The following is a 20,966-nucleotide window of genomic DNA, read 5'->3' as shown; positions in this document are numbered from 1 at the left end:
AAGGCTCCTCTACAATGGCCTATCTTTGTTCTAATGACTCAGAGCCATTTTCAATTGGTAGCATTATTTTTCTTGCTGCAAAAACCATTAGATGCATGTAATGCAAAGTTGCAAGATAGGCTAGAATTGACTCAATTCATCCTGTGCACAAACCAAAATCATGAGCACATCCAGGTGAGTAGGTTTACACTAGGAATGCTCCTCTCGTGCATCCCAAATCTTCACAACATCAAGAGTCATACCCTACCGACATAATGTAGAAGTTGCTTGATAACTTTTTTGACAATAAGTATAATTTTTGCTCAAATTGTATCTAGACTCAATCTATGACTCCCATGAGCCAATAATGAATCAAATAATTCTCCATGATTATGAAAGAATCAAGAATTCTCATGATTGACCTTATCAATAATGGTTATGATTGACCTTATCACATCACATAAAATAAAAACATAGTCACAAAACATAGACACAAAAAATAGTCACAAAACATTGTCACATATTATTCAAATATTTACATCTAAATATGGTCAAATCATCTCTTGGTTATTTGAATATACAAAAAAATGTCTTACAAATCATCTCATGGGTTTTTATACAAAATTTGGCATTACAATATGTGCGATTCAGCTCATTACAATTTTAATATATAAAATTTTGCAGCTAAATATGTACAAATCAGCTCCTTACCATTTAAATATACACAATTATGCCCCTAAACATGTACAAATCCGCTCATGGGCATTTATATATGTTGGTGTATATAATTATTCATCATAGATATTATTACACTTACTTAAGTTTACTTAGGAAATGCATTTCATAGTAGTTTGGGTATGAGACACTTGGGTGTTTGTGCCACAATGGGATAGTGTGTGTAGGAGAATTTCCACCTTTTATGGTGTTGATCTTGTTGTTACACTCCACATTCAATGGGTGATCCACCTCATGTGGAATATTATATTGTTTCTCCTACCTACCCACACCTATTTCCTACCTACCCTTGTTTCTTATTGAGCCACATGTCATGTTTGTGTGCTCACATATCCATATAGCCTTGCCTATATAAGAAGGCTCATATTCATTGTATGTAATGATCGTTTGATGATGCAGTTGATAAATATTATCATCTTGATAGAATACAGTTTATTTCTATCATATATTTTGTCTCTCTTATTTGTGCTTTCCATTGCCTCTTGATCTTGGCAAAATCTCACATGGTATCAGAGCTGGTCCATGTCTCACATGGTATCAAAGCTGGTCCAAATCTCACCTGGTATCAAAGCCATTAGAGTGTCATTGGTTTGCTAATTGAGAGAAATTTGATGCTATTTGAGGTTGTGTATTTTCGAGTTTTCTATTGCAGGTTATTATTGAAGCTTGATGGGTCAAATCTGAGGTTACCATTGGATTGAGGAGGTCCAAGAAAGTCAGTTTTGCCTTTTGTTTCATCCAAATCAAACTTCAAAGGCCAAATCTAGAGGTATTTGAAGTTTGACGCTGCGGTGGAAATATTCCAAAAATTATAATTTTGCAGGCATTTTTCAAATCGCGATATCTCACTCATCTGAACTCATTTTTTAGAGCAATTTTTTTTATTTTGGGGTAGAATTTCATGATCTGTATAGTGGTGCAGGATTTTTTTGATTTTCGGATACAAGTTTTTCGGAAATCGCAAAATCCCAATTTTTACAACTTTGGAGGCTTCGTTTAGGCTCATATGGACTCCTTTTCAGGTGCCATTTTTTTTGAAAATGCATATTTTTTCATCTATTTTCACAGTCTGCCATCTGTTTGTAGTGATTTTAAGTAGAAATTGTACTTTCAGTATTTGGCCATTTTTGGCATATTTGGAACTTGCATTTTGCTTGGATCTCAGTTTAGATCACTAGCAGTATTTGTTGAAGTCTCTTAGATCTAGTTTTGATCAGAAGTCCACTTTGCCTTATTTTACAAGTGGCCCATTGTATACGCACTAAGTATAAAGTGCCAAAATCACCATTTTGGGGGGATTTCTTGATTGAGTATTTTGGGGGGGTGTGTCTTGTGTGGTTGTGTCTCTCTCTATATTGTGTTTTTTCATTTTGGTGCTATGGGTTCTCCTAAATTTCCACTTTTAACTCCTCATAATTATGCATCATGGAAAATTAAGGCATGGAGTAAACTAATGGAAAAAGGACTCATTCATTATGTAAATGAAACTATTACAACAGCACCTAATCCTAAGGCTGATCCTAATACTCAAATTGAATGGCTTACTAAGAATGCTATGGCACTTGGAACACTTAGAAAGTATGTATCAGATGACCTCATTTTTCACATTGACAAGTGTACAACAATTAAAGAGGCTTGGGATATTTTTAAGAAATTGTATGGTCAAGTTGATGAGATTAAGGGCTACAAGCTTGATACTAAACTCACAACTTTGGATCCCAAGGATTTTGATACAATCCAAGATTATGTCACAAAAGCAACTGAGCTAAGAGAAAAGCTAGAGGATTGTGGAATTGACAAAAAGGATGCTCAATTAGTTTATAACTTGTTGGACAAACTTCCTTCAGAGTATGGAACCTTTGTATCTAGCTTTCACACTCATAGGTTTGCTCAAGGTTCCTCATACACTTCTCCCTCATTTGACTCATTCATGGAGATGTTGATACTTGAGCAACCTAAGTTGACCACAATGGGGATTCTCAAATCTTCAAAGTCACAAGCTTTGGTGGCTAACAAAGGGAATCAAAGTTATCAAGGAAAAGGCAAGAATCAAAAGCAACCTAAGTCTAAACCACAACAAGATGGAGCACAATCTTCTTCTCCACAACAAGGTGATTCACCATTCTCACCTAAAAGGAAATGATATAGGGACAATCTTTTTTGTGGATATTGCAAGAAGTTAAGACATGATGAACATCATTATTATAAGAAGGATATTGATGAGTTGAAGAATCTTCTTGAGAAGAATAGAATCAACCTACCTTCTAGAATGTCTACATCAGCTTCTTCTTCCAAGGATAAAGGAAATGATCACTCTTTTGGGACAGATAAAGGAAAGGGACAAGCTCTTTGTGCTACTACAAGTCATGATTCAGGGAGATGGCTTCTAGATTTAGGGGCTTTTCATCATATGGAATCTTCACAGTCTATATTTTCTACATTTGAGCCTTGCCACATGCCACAGATTTTGATGGGCAATCATACATACATGGATGTGATTGGGAAAGGATCTATTGCCATTGGGGATAACTCCTTCCATGATGTGTTGTGTCTACCCCACTTGACAAATAATCTTCTTTCCATCTCTCAAATCACACATGGGGCAACTAGGAAAACTGTGGAGTTCACACCTGATTCAGTTATCATTAGAGACTTGGAGAGTGGAGCTATCATTGCGACTGAGGTGGTTGATCATTCATCTTGGTTGTACTCTTTTTCAAATTTTGGTCCTATTGATGAGGTTGATTCTTCCTATGTTGTAGATTTTGAGGAGAACTTTGGGCATTTGAACTTGGGGATTCTCACATGTGACCCTGTTCTTGAGCCTTGCATTTCATCTCCTTCTATTGATATCACACCACCTATTGCACCTGATGATGCAGCTAGTGTGAGAGTTTTGCCTTCTTATGATTCAGTGCAGTAGGATATTTCATGTCTTCTAGCTTCAGTTGATTGGGATGCCTACTTAACAGATATTGCAGGTTTGTTTGTGGACTCCTACATTGCAAATTTGGGAGACACCATTGATGACATTCATCTTCTATTTGATGAAGATGATCCTTCTTTGATTGTTGCGAGGGATCACTCTGACCCTCTTATGCATTCTCTACATGATCAATCTTTAGAGGTTGACATGATTATGGATACTTTTGTAGAACACTTGGAGGAGGTCTCTTTATCTTTTGAGGAGACATATGAGTCTTTGGATATTGTTCTACATTCATCTCCACTAGATCTTGGAGTGCCTTTTTCAGCAATGTGGCACAGTTTACCACCTTTGGACGGGGTACCTTTCAGCATCAACATGGGGACACTTGAGCAGTTTTTCGAGATTCCTTTCATCATGAGTATTTTTGCTTCATCTTCCCTTCATGGTTGGGGAGACTTTTTGGATACATCTTGGGTTTTATTTATTCCTAAGGGGAGGAATGTGGTTCGACATTCATGGAGCAGTTTCTTCATTCATCTTAGAGCTTCTACCATTGGTGCAGATTCCAGATTGAGGGGGGCTTCCTAGTCTCTCTTCTTCTTCTCTCATATGGGGGGGACTTTTTCCTCACATGGGGTTTTTTCCTTCACACACTTCTATGAGAGTTCTTTGTATCTAGTTTTCATCTCTCTTTTGGGGGAGGATTTTTTCCCATTGGGTTTTTCTCTCTTTCCCCACTTTGTGAGAGATTTCCTTGCATTGGTTTTCATGCATTTTGCATTTGTACATGGGTACCTAACATGGCCTAGTAGTCGGGACCCATCTTGCATTGCTTAGTTGCATTGTAGACTTTAGTGCATTCCCCTAAGTTGCACTTAAGGGGGAGTGTTGGTGTAAATAATTATTCATCATAGATATTATTACACTTACTTAAGTTTACTTAGGAAATGCATTTCATAGTAGTTTGGGTATGAGACACTTGGGTGTTTGTACCACATTGGGATAGTGTGTGTAGGATAATTTCCACCTTTTATGGTGTTGATCTTGTTGTTACACTCCACATTCAGTGGGTGATCCACCTCATGTGGAATATTATATTGTTTCTCCTACCTACCCACACCTATTCCCTACCTACCCTTGTTTCTTATTGAGCCACATGTCATGTTTGTGTGCTCACATATCCATATAGCCTTGCCTATATAAGCAGGCTCATATTCATTGTATGTAATGATCGTTTGATGATCCAGTTGATTAGTATTTTCATCTTGATAGAATACAGTTTATTTCTATCATATATTTTGTCTCTCTTATTTTTGCTTTCCACTGTCTCTTGATCTTGGCAAAATCTCACATGGTATCAGAGCTGGTCCATGTCTCACATGGTATTAGAGCTCGTCCAAATCTCACAATATATACAAAAAATGAATACAGAACAATTCATCGATGATATATAAAAAATTCTCAAAATCATTCTACTCTGAACTATAGAATTAATCAAGTGAGCCTTCAGGATCAACTCTAACTCATATTGTGTCAAGTATTGCCTTGTGGTCAAATTCATGAACTTTTCATTAAAATTTGTTATGAGGTCTACCATGATACCTCATCAAATGAACATTTGTTGCGACAAAAAGGTTGGAGAAATGAAGAATATGTCTATGTGTTTCAAAGTCCTCGAACAACCAAGCATTAGAATTCTTGAGCGGGTATCTCCTAAGCCATGTTCCTGCAAGGACAACAGACCCTATTGGGTACTCAATACCCTCTCCATCAATGATTGTAGTTGTCAATTTTATTTTAGGCTCAACATAGCGACACAAAACTTAATCTGTTCCTTTTTCACTATTATCTTTTGAAACAACAACATACACATGACCTACATTAACAAAAATAAAGTGTGATGTACAACAAAATGAACCAAAAAGAATAATTGCAAAAAACATAACTCAAAAAATTACCTGAATCCACTAGGTCAAATACATGGTCAAAATCCACTAATATCTCCCTCTGGCTCAATTGTAGTGCTTTGGGAATTTGATATGTATCAATGGGAACTGATGATCTACAAGACCATTTGTAAACCCACTCTTGTGATTCACATTCTTCCCACATAAAATACATGCATGAAGAGAAAAAACATACCATCTGTCTCGTATAGATTTTGGGTGAACTTGCATTTGAAATCATAAATGAGTGCATGTAACTCGATCCTACAACTATACAACAATCTAGATAGTTTTCAAGGATCGATTCAGTAATCAACCAAAAATATCTACGAACCATTGTTGTAGTTGGATTACTTGGACCCGTAGTAGAGTTACACCATCGCACAATTGTTTCTGCATCTATTAACTCAACACCACCTTTGTACTTTAATTCTTCTCTAGCTAGGGCTCTTTTTACACATGCTCCTGCACCATTTTTCTCTCCCTTACCATGTCCTTCCTCAGTGAAATTCCAAAAATGTTGTACACCACTTGTCATATGAACCCTTGTCAACCAATAAAACATCCTTGCATTCTTGAAGTGTGCAGTGCAATTATCTTACCATATGAAGTGTTGGTTGTATTGTATGTTTCTTTTCTTTAAATTATCATAGAAAACTTTAAAGCATCCTTGTACAAACTCTGATGAATGAGTATGATCATCACTTATGTAGAAGTGATACTCTCTTATCACATTTCTATCCTTCTCTGTGCTATCTTCTGCATGCATGAATATTATGTGTACAAAAATAGAAACTTGTGTAGAATGATAATACATAGATTGCACTTCATTTTGAGGTTGTAATGTATAATTTTAAAAAAAAATCAATGATAGAGACAATGGTTCCAAGAGGAAATGTGTCCTTACATAACTTGAATTGCTCATCTAACCATTAAGATCTATGTTTATGCATTATTTACTCATAAAACTAGTTTCTCTTGAAACATTTGCATAAATTTAGCTACACATATATCATTTTTCACTTATTCACATCTCTTCAAATCTTTTCCATCTTTAACTCTATATGTGACTATCTTGTATTTTCCAAAAGAAACTAGTTTCATACCAATTTTGTGTGTTCTCTCCAAATGTACACATCTAGGTAAACATTGTAAACCACCATATATAGCACAATAACCTTCCCAACAAGGCATCTTATAATAAATGCAACCATCATGTCTATTGCATAGCACACTTGAAATAAATTATCTTGCTCACTTAGGAGGTGCTTGTATATTGCATTCCTACAAAATATCATTAGTGTGCAAAGTAGAACACATATGACGAAAAATATCATAGTGCATGGAAAATTCAATATGCATCCTAGAACAACATGTGGTGCATACATGATTAATCTTAAAATAAAAAGGTTTTGCCATTACAAAAAATCTTTGCAAAATTATTATGTGAGGAAACTTTTCAAGGAATCTTTCATAAAATTTTGTTTGAGTCATATCAAAATAGTATTTGGAATGTGGCTCATGATTTCTAGAGCCGATTCACCTTCTAACAACATCTTTTTTGTTGGGCTAAACTCTTGTGTTTTCATGCCAAATTTTTTCAATTAATGTTCTTAGTGCATCAACAACAACCTTGTCTTTGTGTGGTAGTCTACCCGAGAATGCCCAAAGAGATTTATTGTTAGGTTCCTCTATTTTCTTCTACCTTTTTAATTCTTTACTTAATGTTTCTCTACTAACATTTAATGACTTACTTGTTTTGGTTATCAAACGATCTTTTTTTATTTTCTTGCTCACTATGGTTGATGTAATGACATGTTGAGTAGCATTAGAATCTTTAGCACTTGATTTTAAACTAATATCTTGATATGCATAAAATAGATTTCTCACAATAGTTCTTTCCCTGTTAGTTTCAGATGATCTTAGTGGTGCAGAAGTACCTAGGTCCTAGTTTCCTTGTTTTTACAAATTTTAGCTTGTACTAACCCTAGCCAAGTTAGTACTAAATATGGACTCCAGAAGGGTCCAAGAGTGAGTATTTTGTCAATGTGGGCCTAGGTGGAGTTCATTTTACATAGGTTTGCATTTTTGTGTAAATAGTGTGTTTGTGAAGGTTTTTGGCTTTTTGGTTGGTCAAAAGTGTCAAATGTTGTTAAAAGCCTTAATGGGGGTCAAATAGGTCTTAGGAATGTTTGAAATGTCCCATGTGTTGACTAGAAATAGGTCTCTTAAGTTGGAGAGATCAAAAGGGGAAAAAGCACAAAGTTGCAAAAAGTTGTCATGACAACTTTTGTTGTCATGACAACTTTTGTCTTGAATTTGGTTAGCATTGAAGCTAGCGATTTCCAAATGCCATGGAAGGAATCCAAATGTGGTAATTCCATATAAAACTCCTCTTGAATATTTACCAAGATTGATGTACTTGAGTTTTGGAAGCAATAATTGACACACAAGATTTTGGACTGCACTTTTCATTGTTTTCTTGTCAAATTTTGCATTTCTTGAAGGTTTAATGGATTGAATCCATGAATCCAATGATGGATTGAAGTTTGGTAGTGTGTCTCAGAGTAGTAATTTCAATTTCAATCTTTTTACATAGCATTTACTACTATTTTGGTGTTTTGTTTCACAAGTAGCCAGTTTTGGCTTGTAAAAAGCAATTTTCTTGTAAATATGGTTGCCCCATGAGTCCCACACGTCCTGCCATTGCGGCTAGTTGGGGCATGGTTTGAAACCTATTGTACATTGTAAATATGCAGTTTAAGTGTTGGAGAAGTGTTTGGATATGATTATCATCTCATTCTAGGCGAGTCTAGGAGAAACTCGGCTAGAGAAAAATAGGTGAAAAAGTGGTGAAGAGTGCAGGGGTGAGTGCAAGATCACCATTTCTCAATTTGGAGGGGTCCATGGGGTTGGGGAAGAGTTGTATGCACAAGGAAGAGCCTTGAAAAATCCATTTGATAGAAAAACCCCAACTTGGTTACTCACTGCTGGTTAAAGGCCTTAAAAACCCTTCAAACCCTCATTTTGGGGTTCACACCTTGTACGGTCAGACCAGGGCCTAAAACCTCAAAAATAATTTAGGAATGGGTGTATCATTGAAGAAAAGATAAACTTGTTTGTGGGTTCTTTGAGTCATTTTCGTTCAAGCCCTAGAAAGTCGGTCTTGGAGGCCTAATTAGGCCTAATTCCTTATAGCCCTTTTCTAGGAAAGATTGTGAAATCGGTAAGAAACCTAAAGGTTGCAAGACAATAATGGACTCCATATGCACCAAAAACATGTTAGAAGACCTCCCTACACCTTTGCAACATCTCACAACAATTGGAGGTCACTTTGACAAGTTGAGGCCAAGAGACCATAATTGATCATCTAAGAAGCACAGTGAATTGATAGGGTTCCTAACCAAAACACCTAAAGCAAACACCTTAGTAAGGTCAAGAATCAAGCCCTAGAAGAGATTGAGAAGGAATTGAGCAACACCAACTAGGTGGAGTGTTGAGAAAGCTAGGTGAACCCCATCAAATTGGTACTAGAGCCTACAAGATTTGGGTTGGTAAGGTTGATTTCCTTGTTGTCAAGAGAGTTAGTTGGAGACAACATGGTGACCAATGCTGAATTGGCAAGGAAAGTGGAAGATCGGGAGGAAGAGAATAGACTCCTGAAAGAGAAATTGATTGAATTTAAGAGTAAGCTTGGTGCAATTGAAACCAAGGCTGATGAAGTGTTGGTAAAGGTGGTAGAGATAGACAAGATACCTGAACCAAACCCTATCCTAGAGAAAGAACCTTTCTTGAAAGCACTGAAGGCCTTGAGTGGAAAATCGCTGGAAGGATTGTCATTATTCACTAGCACGATGGAGACAGAAGTGGTCCTAGAATGGATAGAAGGTATGGAGAACCTCTTTGAGTGTTAAGGCATAACTGAAGCCCAGAGAGTCAAGGTAGCCAAGTCCAGGATGAGAGGAGCTGCTCTCACATGGTGGCAATTTGTACAAGATGAGAGGAAGAAAATGGGTAAAGCACCCATCTCTTCTTAGAAAGGGATGTTAGTCAAAATCAAAGAAGTCTATCTCCCTGATGACTATGAAGTGCAAATTCATAGGAAGAGGAAAAAATTAAGGCAAAAAGATCTAGATGTCAATAGCTACATGGAGGAGTTTCACAAACTTAGCCTTAGGTCTCATGTGGTAGAAGAGGAGAGTCTCAAGGTTGCTACGTACCTAAATGGTCTATGGTGGAACATCCAAGAAGAAATCAGTCTAATGAGCCCAAAAATAGTCCATCAAACTTTTCAACTTTCCCTTAAGGTGGAGGAAAAACTGAAAAGAAGATAAGACTCAAACAACAATAGGGGTAGAGGTAGAGGAAAAGACAATAGAGGCCATAGAGTAGGCTTTGGTGGAAGAAGTTCTAAACAAAGAACACAAGGAGAGTCTAAACTCACTGAGTAGCAAGATAGTGGCAGCAATAGAGGAGGATTTAATAGAGGAAGGGGATCAAACAGTGGTTCCAGAGGAAGATATAGTGGCCAAGGTAGAGGTTCCTCATACTTTGCAACAATGAAGTGTTACCATTGTAACCAACTTGGTCATCCAGCATATAGGTGTCTAGAGAAGGGATCATCATCACATGGTGGTGAAAGAAGAGTGAGCTATCTTCAAGAAGAGTCTTCAAGTAGCAAGACTTCAGGAGTTGCCTTAGAGTCAGAAGTAGGTGACAACTTGATGATAAGGAGAACTTTGATCATAGAACCAGTCAAAGAAGAGCCTAGCCAAAGAAGGTCCTTGTTTAGGATCAAATGCATGATTTCAGATAAAGTGTGCAAAGTGATCATTGATTCAGGGTCTACAGACAACATTGTATCAGAAGAGGTAGTGAACAATCTTAAATTGCAAAGGATACCTCACAACAACCCTTATAGAGTCACTTGGTTAAACAAAGGACAACATGTTCTTGTTAATGAGAAAACATGGATGGATTTTACCATTGAAAGGTATAAGGACAAGGTGTTATGTGATGTCTTACCCATGGATGCATGTCATATTCTATTAGGAATACCATGGAAATTTGGTAGACAAGATAACCATGATGGAGCCAAGAATGCCTACTCATTCAAGAAAGATGGAGTCACATTCAAGATTCAGTCTATCCTTGAGGAAGGTGAAAAAAGGACAGCAGGTCCTAATGTTCTTTTGGTGAGTGAAAAACAGCTCTTAAAGATACTTGAGGAAGGTGAAGGTATAGGGTTTGCACTTGTGATGAAGCCCAAAGAAGAAGACAAGAAAGAGCAGCAAGATTTACCATTAGAGGTGCAAGAATTATTGAAGAAATTCAAAGGTATAGTAAGTGAAGGAGAGCCAGCCACCTTACCTCCTAAAAGAACCATAAGCCATCAAATAGACTTCATTCCCTAAGAATCCTTGCCTAATAAAGCAGCCTATAAAATGACTCCTTAACAAAACATTGAAATCACCAAGCAAATCCAAGAGCTCTTAGACCAAGGCCTAATTAGGAAGAGTATTAGCCCTTGTGTTGTCCCTACCATGTTGGCACCAAAAAATGGTGGTACTTGGAGATTGTGTACTGATTCTAGAGCCTTAAATAGGATCACCATCAAATATAGGTTCCCTATTCCTAGAATAGAAGACCTAATGGATTGTTTAGGGGAAGCTAAGTACTTTAGCAATAGTGACCTTAAGAGTGGCTATCATCAGATTAGGATTAAGGAGGGTGATGAATGGAAGACTGCATTTAAGACTACTGAAGGTCTTTATGAGTGGCTTGTAATGCCATTTGTCTTATCCAATGCTCCAAGAACCTTCATGAGACTCACGAATGAGGTGATGAAGGACTTCATAGGTAAATTTGTGGTAGTATATCTTGATGATATTCTCATTTTCAGTAAGGATAGAGCAGCACATATTAGTCATTTGCAAGATGTATTACAAAGATCGTATGATGAAAAGCTAACCATGAATTTGGATAAGTGTGAGTTTGTCAAGCAGAAGTTGGTTTATCTTGGGTTTGTGTTGTCTCAAGGAAACCTCAAGATGGACCCAAGCAAGCTGGAAGCCATTGTAAATTGGCCTACTCATAAGACAACAACAAAGGTGAGAAGCTTTCATGGACTAGCTCAGTACTATAGGAAGTTCAATAGGCAATTCAGTGCTATATGTGCCCCAATGCTAGATACCATTAGAGGTGGTATGAAGGCCAAGTTTCACTGGGATGAAGTAGCAAACAAAGGTTTTGAAATCTTCAAGGAGAAAATAGCTACTCAACCGGTGCGCCTAGTTTTGAGAAACTTATCATTGTGGAGTGTGATGTAAGCAATGTTGTAGTCGGTGTTGTCCTAAGCCAAGAAGGAAGACCAGTAGCCTTCCATAGTGAGAAGCTAAGTGATACCAAGAGGAAATACTCCTCTTATGACCTTGAGTTGTATGCTTTGGTGCAAGCATTGAGAAAATGGAGACACTATCTCTTACTCAAATAATTTGTGGTATACACAGATAATCAAGCATTGAGTTTCCTGAATTCCCAAGACAAACTCAGTAACAAAAAAATGAAATGGGTGGAGTATATGGATGCCTATACATTCGAAACTAAGCACAAGAAAGGGCAGGAAAACCATGTAGCTGATGCACTAAGTAGGAGGCTCTGGACAGTCCAAGAAACCCAATTGAGAAGCATAGGTGTGGATAGTTTTAAAGACTTGTATGCAAAGAATGAAGACTTTTCAAGTGCCTACCAAGTGTGAAAGGAGTATCAAAATCATTTCCATAGTGAGTACTCATATTTTAATTTGCAAAATGGGCCATTGTTCAAAGGTGGACAACTTTGTGTGCCTAAAGGCTCAATGAGGGAAAACCTTATACAAGAAAAACACAATGGCAGCCTTAGTGGTCATTTTGGAGTCAATAAGACTCAAGAGCTGGTTCCTAGATTCTATTATTGGCCAAGGATGAATCAAGATGTGAAAAGGTATGTGGAGACTTGCATAGTTTTCCAAAAACCCAAGGGTACTTCAACAAATGCTGGTTTGTATAAACCGCTTCCCATACCAAGTAGACCTTGGGAATGCATTAGCATGGACTTTGTGGTAGGTTTTCCAAAGACAAAGCAAGGATATGATAGTATTTATGTCATTGTGGACAAATTTAGCAAAAATGGCTCACTTTGTGCCTTGTAAGACCACTCATTATGCATGCCATGTAGCTCAATTATTTTTCAAGGAAATAGTAAGGATACATGGTTTACCATTGAGCATAGTTTTAGATAGGAACTCCTAATTTATGAGTCATTTTTTAAAAACATTATGGAAAAAGATTGGCACAAACCTCTCTTTTGGATCAGCCTACTATCCTCAAACAGATGGATAGACTAAGGTGTTGAATAGAAGTTTGGGAAACTTATTGAGGTGCCCTACCAAGGATTATGGGCAGATATGGGATCAAATACTTGCACAATCTGAGTATGCATACAATGACACCATAAAATAGGACTACCGGTAAAAGTCCTTTTGAAGTAGTCTATGGTGTGCACCCAAGAGGCATTTTTGAGTTGAGGGATTTAGGAAGTGTAGCAATCAGAAGTGGATATGTAGAGGAATTTTCTCAATCAATGAAGGAAGTCCATGAATCAGTTAGGAAAGATTTGAAGGAGAACACAGGAAAAATCAAACAAAAATTTGATGAAAAGAGGAGAAATCTATAATTTCAAGTGGGGGATCTTGTTATGGTGCACTTGAACAAAGAAAGGCTACAAAAAGGAGTACCAAACAAGCTACAGATGAGGAGGATAGGTCCATGTGCCATTCTAGCTAAGTATGGTGAAAATGCATACAAGATGGATCTACCTAGTGAGATTGGCCTCTCACCACTTTTTAACATAGCAGACTTGGTTACATACAAGGGGCCAGTCCAAGGTGTAGAATGTAGTCACTCAAAGGTTTCAGATGATCTGCATAACCTTTAGTTACCAGCCAAGCCTAGTCTTAAGGCCCAAAAGGTGTTAAGTTCAAGAATTGCCAAGAAGACTAAGCATCAAACCTATTGGGAACACCTCATTAAATGGAAGGGTATGGATGATGCTAAGGCTACATGGGTGATGGAGTTGGAGTTTCAAAAGCTTGGAATTGATCCAACACTGATTCCTCAAGGGGTGACATGATCTCTTTTTGTTAGGGAGAATGGTGCAGGAGCACCTAGGTCCTACTTTGCTTGTTTTTACAAATTTTGGCTTGTACTGACCCTAGGCAAGTCAGTAGTAAATAAGGACTCTAGGAGGGTCCAAGAGTGATTATTTTTTCAATGTGGGCCTAGGTGGAGTTCATTTTACGTAGGTTTTCTTTTTTGTGTAAATAGTGTGTTTGAGAAGGTTTTTGGCCTTTTGGTTGGTCAAAAGTGTCAAATGTTATCAAAATCCTTAGTGGGGGTCAAATAGGTCTTAGGCATGTTTGAAATGTCACATGTGTTGACTGGACAAAGGTCTCTTAAGTTGGAGAGATCAAAAGGGGAAAAATCACAAAGTTACAAAAAGTTGTCATGACAACTTTTATCCTGAATTTAGTTAGCATTGAAGCTAGGGCTTTCCTAGTGCCATGGAAGGACTTGACATGGGGGAAGGATATATAAACCCCCTCTTTCACATTTACCAAGGTTGGTGTATTTGGTTTTTGGAAGCAATAATTGAAACACAAGATTTTGGATTGCACTTTGCATTATTTTCTAGTCAAATTTTGCATTTCTTGAAGGTTTAATGGATTGAATCCATGAATCCAATGATGGATTGAAGTTTGGTAGTGTGTTTTAGAGTATTAATTTCACTTTAAATATTTTTACATAGCATTTACTATTGTTTTGGTGTTTTGTTTCACAAGTAGCTAGTTTTGGCTTGTAAAAAGCAATTTTCTTGTAAATATGGTTGCCCCATGAGTCCCACACGTGCTGCCATCGCGACTAGTTGGGACATGGTTGGAAACCTCTTGTAAATTTTAAATATGAAGGTTCAAGTTTTGGAGAAGTGTTTGGATATGACTGCCATCTCATTCTAGGCGAGTCTAGGAGAAACCCGGCTAGAGAAAAAGAGGTGAAAAAGTGGTGAAAAATTGGTGAAGAGTGCAGGGGTGAGTGCAAGATCACCATTTCTAAGTTTGGAGGGGTCCATGGGGTTGGGGAAGACTTTTATTCACAAGGAGGAGCCTTTAAAAATCCATTTGATAGCAAAACCCCAACTTGGTTACTCATTGCCGGTTAAAGGCCTTGAAAACCCTTCAAACCCTCATTTTGGGATTCACACCTTGTATAGTCAGACCAGGGCCTAAAAACTCAGAAATAATTTAGGAATGGGTGTATCATTGAGGAAAAGATAAACTTGTTTGGGGGTTATTTGAGTCATTTTCCTTCAATCCCTAGAAAACCGATCTTGGAGGCCTAATTCCTTATAGGCCTTTTCTAGGCAAGATTGTGAAATCGGTAAGAAACCTAAAAGTTGCAAACCATTAATGGACTACATATGAACCAAAAACATGTTAGAAGACCTCACTACACCTCTGCAACATCTGACAACAATTGGAGGTCACTTTGACAAGTTGAGGCCAAGAGGCCAGAATTGATCTTCTAAGAAGCACAGTAAATTGATAGGGATCCTAACAAGAGCACCTAAAGAAAAAACCTTAGTAAGATAAAGAATAAAGCCCTAGAAGAGATGTAGAAGGACTTGGAGGTCTAGAGTGCAACTAGGCCTAGTGAGTTGGTGGAATTGAGCAACACCAACTAGGTGGAGTGTTGAGCAGGCTAGGTGAACCCCATCACTTAGGCCTAGAATTTTCATTGTCTCTATAAAATTCAAATTTTTAATCATTTGAACAATTAATTCACATCTTCATGTTTGATTTAATTTTTCAAAATAGTTTTTCCATATTGTTTTAACCATTCTCCTATAAGTTCTCTCATTCATTTTACTGGGCATTGGCTTCAATACATTCTCATCAATGTCAATTAGATAATTTGGTTTCCTAAGAATGATTCTAGGAGGTGTTAACATTAGTACATTGTGTGGAGGTGTATGTTCATCATTTAATTGATTATTCAATTATGTCTCTTCTTCAATTGCATTAGGTGCATTATGTTCATTTGGTAAATTGAATTGAGATGTTGAGGATGACATACCTTCTTGTCCCATTGTTCTTATGTAATGTAATTTCCTCACATGCTGCCTTTGTCTTTCATTTTCACCCTCTCATTTTTCCATCATTCCTTGCTTGTTCTTTCCCATGGTTGATATCAGTTGTCCTGAATAGAATCATATTACATATATATATAAACAAAAGTAATTTTTTGAATTAGAAATATTAAACAATCACAATAATATTCACAAAACTAATAAGAACAACAATTCAATCATTTGAAATCATGCAAAAAAAAAAATTACTTACTTCTATGTATAAAATAGTGACAAAAGTGCAGACAGAGTTGTAATGGGGCCTTCAATGACCTCAAAAAATTCTTTTGAGGTCGTTGAGGCTCTTGGGAAACTAAAACTATGTCTGAGTACTGTGTATGTGGTCTATTACTAACTATGTACATGTTGTTAGTCCCTAAAATGTTTGCAAGCCCAACGGTATATTTTTGGCACCCTGTATGCACTTAGAACTCATAAATACCACATACGTGCTCCTAGGCCTTAAAAATATTATGGCAGGGTAGCGAACTAATAGGCTTAGTACCCCGTACGTGTTATTTGTACTAAAAAAAATATCAAGTAAAAGGGAGGGAGGGTGAGGAAGAGGGAGTGGGAGGGGGGGAGGTGAGAGAAAAAGAGGGAGAGAGAGAGAGAGAGAGAGAGAGAGAGAGAGAGAGAGAGAGAGAGAGAGAGAGAGAGATTTTATCAAATCAATCTTACTGCATAAGCTAATAAGATATTTAAATGCAATGGAATTGATTTCCTTGGTATGGCTATAAATTACTACCCAGACCATGAGTTTGGAAACTATTTCGTATTCTAAGAATTGAAGGGAAGAAAATTAGGAAGAAAAAATGTGCATTACCAAAGATTGCCCAAAGCCCACCATAGGAGGAGTGTGGTTGAGGGATGATGCACAATGGGTTTTGTACACTGAGTCGAATGTTGTCTATCAAAGAAAGCATAGCCTCTCGAGCTCAAATTATGGACCTCGGGATTATGGTCTATTTTTCATCCAAATAGTGACCACTGCATGGCAGACCTAATTTAAATACAAGAATAGAAAGTAAGGGAGATAAAGGGGGTATGCAGAGAGAAAGAGTGGGAAGGGAGAGAAGAAGAGAGAGAGGGATGGGGTATGGAGGAAGGGGGAGAGAGAGAGAGAGAGAGAGAGAGAGAGAGAGAGAGAGAGAGAGAGAGAGAGAGAGAGAGAGAGAGAGAGAGAGAGAGAGAGACCATGTACTCGCTTGAGAGGGGGAGAGAGGGAGACAATACACATACATACAAACATATGTGTGTATGTATATACTTAATATATTATATATTATATATTATTAAATATATTATTTAAAATAAATTATATATTATTATATACATATATATTATATATTATATGTATATACACATATTATATATATAATATTATATTATATATATTATACAAACTCCCAAATTTTAAACAAAAGAAATGTGTGTGCACTATTTTAGCTTTATTACCACCTACACGTTGCTTATAGTGAAGACAACACGTACACACTTCTTATACCATAGGTACCCCGTACCCACTTTTGACTCTTTAGGCTTGGAAATACGTCTAGATGACAAAGATACGGGTTGGAAATTTGAGTTCCCTCCATTTTCCTCCTTTTTGATGTGTTTTATTTTATCAACTTGGTTTCTCGACTTTGTCAGCATTAGGTTTACACTTCATCAAGTAGATATTTCTAAGATTGATACCATATTTTCACCCATCTTCTGAGCTTTCTAACCATATAACTTTTTTTAAATTTAAACAACAATAACATATTATTATTGAATTTCTTATATCAGTGTGTTCATATTTCTCACACACATACGTGTACCATTTTTTTAATAACTTTTGATATACTTATCCAAGTTTTTAAAAAATTAGATATTATTGTAGTGCACTAGTTTCTTTATAATTAAAAATAAATAAAAAATTGTATTGTCAATTTTTTAGTGCAAGTTATGCTTTGCGCATGAACAGGTACCCAAATTTCAGGATGTGCTTGATTGGAAAAATCATTTAAAAATAATACTCAACAAAAAATTACAAAAAATACACAACTTCTAGTGCTCACTTTTATGCCAAAGGATTTGTCAAATACTAAATCTAACTATGACTTTTTTGATGTCCACATCAAACACTATGTTATGTTTTTCAAAACAAATCAGGGTTTGTTTTTTGTGGGTGAAGGATTTGACCCCCTTAATCTTATCCAATTTTGAAAAAGTTAAGTAGTTTGGAAACTAGATTCAGAGTACTACGATATTTGTTCTTTGAATAACTTCATATCTTGAGTGGATGACTTTCAAAGTTTTCCTCCAAGTTCAGGTTCACCTGATTTCAAAAAAAAAAGTGTTCACTTATACCCCCCTTTTTGACCATCATCTTTGTGCACTTACCCTAAACTCTTGTAAAATTAAAATAAAGTGAAGCTTGAAACAATGGAATGAGGCCCCAAAATTTGCAACAATTGGATAAATCAAATTTCAAGGGTGTATAACACTTTGAGCATTAAAATTTCAAAAAAAGAAAAAGGGCTCAATGAAGAGTTCTAATTAAAATTTAGTACTAGTAGAAGTTGAGATATTTTGTGCAATGGGATTTACACTTTCAAAACATGTGAGGACAACCCTGAGAAAAATTCACACTTTGACATTTATTAGGAGAGAAAAAATAGAGGGTGATAGGTTGTGGGTGAGAAGTGAGCAAAAAATATATATCATATTTCAAGATATAAAAAAGGGAGAAATCTCTATAAGCAAGAGGATTGAAGGTATAATATGTTTCAATTTGTTGCTAATATCATCCTTAATATTTCTCCAAACTCTATCATATACAATAAAAAATATCATTTTGAATAAATGAATCCACTTAGTAATATGTGAAATATCTAGTATATGTGTGTTGATTGAGCTAACAATCATCGATTAGAAAAATCAATCATAAGTAACTTGAAACCAATAACCAATGACTAGTATTATTTAAAATTGAAAATTTATAGATATTGCATCTAAGATATGTCTAATGTTCATCAAGAACAATTAGCAACACAATTCCTACATCAATACATATCTATAAATGGTCAATTATAGTTTTTGTTTTTATAGTTGGTTTGTTCACAAGTAAGGAGATCTGATGATTTTGAATTGTTGTTAACAAGTGTATCTATTTTATTCCTATAATATTTCAATATAAAAATATTTGGAGAATACTAATATAGACCCTTGTAGAATTGTGTCAAAGGTTCATTAAATAAATGCCAATGTTTCAAAAATTTGAGCACTTAGATCCGACTACATATTTACAAATCATAAAGAACTATTAAACTCTATGAATTTATAGGAAAATATTCTAAATATTATGTCACAAATGATTTCTTTTTCATTGGGTTGATTATTTTATCACAAAAAGTCAATTTTCTTTAATATTTTATGAAAAAAAAAGTTCAATACAACACCTAGACATGTTATCTAACGATTGAATTTGTTCTGAGTTTTTCACAAACAAAACATGTTTTCTCTCATAATATCATGATCACCAACTCATTTTTATGTAATACAAATCTATATTTGTTTAAAGAACATTTATTAAACTATGTGTAAGATAATGAAGCAAGACTATAGTGTGTCTCCTACTATGTCAAAGTCCTGAACTACACTCTTTTAAAAAAAACTTTTAGTAACACTTTAAGATTTCAATTTTGTATTTTATTTAAGAAACAATAGGACCCAATGATTTCAAAATTGGAGATAGTATCGTAAATGATAACAAGATAGTAAACTCTCTAAAGACCAAACAATTTATTTTCCTTTGAATGGACCTACCATTTGCTAACAATTTGTGGATAAATTATTTGTAATGAAAATTTACACCACTGTTAGTTATTATTGGTGTGAATAAGGTGTTATACCTAATAATTTCATCACCTATGTCATAATCACACATGTTACTTAAGTTTACATAGGGATGACATATGATTCTTCCCACTTTAAGTGGATAGTTATAACTTCTCCATTTTTTGTTGATAAGTTATCACTTTATGGCTCATATCATAAGATTAAGACACTTGTCATAATATTAATGTATCATACGCCTCATCTTGGCCTATGTAACCATGGGTATCTCACACGTTATATTTATATTATTAATAGAAATACAATTTGTTCTTGTCATATTGATCTTCTCATTCTATTGTGCTTCCCACTAGACCTTCAGATCTTGGGTAGCTATCTTTGTAACCAAATATTACATTTTTTTACCTATGTCTTTTTGGAAACTCTTATTAATATGATTCAATAATTGAGATATTTTTTTTTATCTAAATAGCTCCAACATTTTTAAATCATGTATTTTTATTTAAATTAAATATCATTGAATTGAAACCAAACAAAACATCCATGATCAATTGTAACAATATTAAATTTTTCATATATACTATTAACCAAGATTTTTTTGGAATTAGTTTGCAACTATTAGGTCCCAAAATAACACTCATAAATCTTGGATATTTTTTCTATCTTCAAGGCTTGAGTTTTTTCATGGAGAATGGAAAATCAAGATTATCAATAGACATGGGATGGTTAAATTCTAACTTTAGGAGTGGGTAAACTCTCTTGCTCTTTAGACTCCACTTAAAGCTAGGAGGGTGTATTAAGAGTTAATGTTCACTTGATTTTTTGTTTTTTAGATTTATTAATATTACAATATCCCAATAAGGTGATGTATATTATTAGTACATATACAAAAAATTGTAAATATATGAGTTATTAAAAAAAATCATATTATTGAAGAGTGGTTCCTATAATGTAGAAGACTAAACTCCTTGGTAAATGTGTAATATGTGTTGAATGGAGATGAAATAAAATAGTAATATATTAATAGTATTATTTTATAATATCATTGTTCTAAATTTAGAAAAACCAAACATGATATTGGAGCAAGGTTGTGAGGTGGGTTTGTGAGCTTATCTCCCACCTGATTAGAGTAGAGGAAATAGTAGCTATACATTTACCTATACATTTGACCCCACTTTTTATCACTAGTTTAAGTGTAATTGACTACAATGGGCATATATATAGTTGACCATTCAACCTATACTTGTACCTACAGATACCAATAGTTCTATTCCAATAAGATCATTTAATTTATCATCTTTTACACAATGACA

The sequence above is a fragment of the Cryptomeria japonica genome, chromosome 4 (genome assembly GCF_030272615.1).
Source record: "Cryptomeria japonica chromosome 4, Sugi_1.0, whole genome shotgun sequence".
Lineage (NCBI taxonomy): Eukaryota > Viridiplantae > Streptophyta > Pinopsida > Cupressales > Cupressaceae > Cryptomeria > Cryptomeria japonica.
This window is presented reverse-complemented; position numbering follows the sequence as displayed.